This window comes from Orycteropus afer, unplaced genomic scaffold, assembly GCF_000298275.1.
Source record: "Orycteropus afer afer isolate SDZICR_OR568_19922 unplaced genomic scaffold, OryAfe1.0 scaffold00080, whole genome shotgun sequence".
Classification (NCBI taxonomy): Eukaryota; Metazoa; Chordata; class Mammalia; order Tubulidentata; family Orycteropodidae; genus Orycteropus; species Orycteropus afer.
In genome coordinates this window covers 4,650,672-4,654,157 of record NW_006921667.1, presented here as the reverse complement: position 1 = coordinate 4,654,157, position 3,486 = coordinate 4,650,672, and positions in this window count along the sequence as shown.

Below are 3,486 nucleotides of genomic sequence, written 5' to 3'. Positions count from 1 at the left end.
AACCCCAGTTACACTGAAGAAGACTTTAAATGGATTAAACAACTACCCGGAACTCAGTACGTATGCAACTGGTGGAAATCAGCAGATCACAAAGCCATCCTTCCCAAAAAACTGGGAGAAGAAAGTTTATTCAAAATACATCAGACCACTCATTTAGGAACCAAAAAGATGCAGGAATTACTAAAACGGGCCAACGTGATAATTAAAAATGCTCAATCTAAAATTGAAATAATTGTTTCTGATTGTAAAGCCTGTCAATTAACCAATGTTACTAGAAACCCTTCGAATCTAGGCTCCAGACCAAGAGCCAGCACACCAAGAACTTGCTGGGAAGTGGACTACACGGAGATAAAACCAGGGAAATATGGATATAAATATTTGTTAGTCTTTATAGATACCTTTTCAGGGTGGGTGGAAGCCTTCCCCACCAAGTGAGAAACGGCCCACATTGTAGCCAAGAAACTACTAGAAGACATCCTACCCAGGTATGGTTTTCCTGCTATGATATGGTCAGATAATGGGCCGGCATTTGTATCTAAGATAATACAGGGTTTAGCAACTATTCTTGGGGCTAATTGGAAATTACATTGTGCTTACAGAACCCAAAGTTCAGGCCAGGTAGAAAAAATGAACAGAACTCTAAAAGAGACCTTAACTAAATTAACTATAGAGACTGACATAGACTGAGTGACTCTCCTCCCCTTCGCCCTATTTCGGGTCCATAACTCTCCTTATAAATTAGGATTAACACCTTTTGAAATTGTCTTTGGTAGACCTCCACCTATCACTCCCCAATTCCAGTACGATTTGTTACTTGAAATTGATAATCACGAACTCATTTATTCTCTTCAAGCCCTCCAACAAACCCGGCAAGACATCTGGCCGAGCTTAAGGGCCCTCTACCAATCTACTCCCCCTCCCGAATCTCACCAGTACCAGCCAGGTGATTGGGTGTATGTATGGAGACATCGGCAAGAGACTCTGCAACCTCACTGGAAAGGACCCTACATTGTAATCTTGACCACACCCACCGCCCTCAAGGTCGACGGAATAGCCTCCTGGATTCATCATACCCACGCCCGCAAAGCCAATCCTGTCCCTGACCAGAAATGGCATGTCTCCAAGGACCCCAACAACCCACTCAAGCTGAAAATTCAACGATGTGGACCTTGGTAGTATTACTGATAATAGCCAATAATTGTGTAAATTCCTCTTCTAACCCTCACACCCCCCAACAGTTAACTTGGATAATCACATCAGCCACGGGGGATATTGTCAACTCCATCTCACATACTGCACTTCCTATGACCTAGTGGCCTGATCTACACTTTGACTTATGCCAATTAGCGGCCGGATCCTGGGACATCTTAGATTGGGAACCCAGCAAAAACGGTACTCCTGAATGTTCAGGTAAACCCATGCCAGCGGTCATGTGCATCTGGGGGAATCAATGGCTGGGGAATGGGTTGTGGACACCCCGGACTCCGCCATGAACTCCGTAAATTACCATTTTAGTTTGCCCCAGGGGAGAAAGAGACAGAGCTTTAGCAAACCGGTGTGTGTGTGGGGGGGGGTACCAGACTTTTCTTGTAAAGCATGGGGATGTGAAACAAGGGGAACCACTTACTGGAAACCTTCCTCAACTTGGGATCTCATCACAGTAAACAGGAATCATTCCGGTGACGGATTAACCGTCAATTATTGCCGATTTAAATATGGACAAGTCAGACTCACGGGAGGCATGTATACAGGAAGTGGTCCATGTATGAATTTCACCTGTAATCCCATTAGAGTTCGATTCACAGAACAGGGAAAACGGTATAAAACCTGGGTGACAGGCCGATCCTGGGGGCTTCGATTGTACCAGAGAGGGTACGACAGTGGAGACATTTTCAATGTTAAATTAAAAATTGAATCTTGGACACCTCCCATTGCAATCAGGCCCAACCCAGTGTTAGCCCCACAATCAGTACCCTCTCTACCCTCCAATAATCGGGGCAACACATCAGTCCAAATTTCGTCTCCCCACGTCACCCCTTTAAGGGGCAACACATCAGTCCAAAATTTACAGGAAGACCCCCTTTGGAAAATTATGGTCCAGACTTTCCAACTATTGAATCTAACCCAATCTAATTTAACAGAATCCTTCTGGCTGTGCTATGATATCAAACCCCCCTATTATGAAGGTATTGCATTTATGGGAAAATCCAACCAGTCAGAAACACAAAACCTGTAGATGGAATCACAGGAAACCTGGACAACTCACCTTACTTTCTGTCACAGGGAAAGGGACCTGCATAGGACAGATTCCACAAACTCACAAACACCTCTGCAACCACACTGAAACCACCATAAATCAAACTGTGTATTACATACCATCCCCCAACGGATGGTGGGCTTGTTCCTCGGAATTATCCCCTTGCTTCCATGGTCAAGTTCTTAAACAAACCAAACACTTTTGTATATTAGTCTACTTAGTACCTCATGTATTATACCACCAGTATGACGATTTTCTAGATAAATGGGAAGCTGTTCCCCGCCAAGTCAAACGGGAACCAGTTTCCGCTGTCACTTTAACTGTTTTATTAGGACTAGGAATAGCGGGAGGTGGAACAGGAATTGCATCTATTGTGACCCAGCATCAACAATATAACTCACTTAGAGCAGCAATTGATCAGGATATAGAAAGACTAGAAGAATCCATTACCAGACTCCAAGAATCCCTAACCTCCTTAGCTAAACTAACCTTACAATTAAAAAGGGGTGTGGATATCCTTTTCCAACAACAAGGGGGAGTTTGTGCCACTCTAGGAGAAGAATGTTGTTATTATATAGACCACTCGGGAGTCATAAAAAACTCCATGGCTAAAGTAAGAGAAGGACTAGAAAAAAGAAAAAAAGAGCATGCCCAGAACCAGGGATGGTATGAAAATTGGTTTAATTCTTCTCCTTGACTAACATCTCTATTATCTGCTCTCGCAGGACCAGTCATTATAGGACTTATTTTGCTGACAGTTGGACCTTGTATTCTAAACAGATTAGTCAACTTTGTAAAAGATAGAGTAAACTGTACAACTAATGGTCCTCAGGCAACAATATCAACTACTCCACCAAGACGATTCAGGTGTTAGTACAAAACATTATAACCAAATATATAATAACACTCAGCAAACTCATGATTGAGTTTAGTACCAAGAGAAAGGGAGGAATGTGAGAACATGTTTTTATATAAAATACCCTGTATACAGCCATTTTACAATAATCTGCCTTAGCATTTACCCCACGCTCTAGTTACCGAAAGAAAAACCACAAGACCCTCACCCCATAGATACACCCTAGCAACAACCAATCAGTAAATAATAGAGAGGAACCTGAAGTCCTGATTACCCTCACCCCATAGATACCCCCTGTTGTTGTTGTTGTTGTTATGTGCCGTCGAGTCGGCCCCGACTCATAGCGACCCCTCCTTGGGTTTCCGAGGCAGTA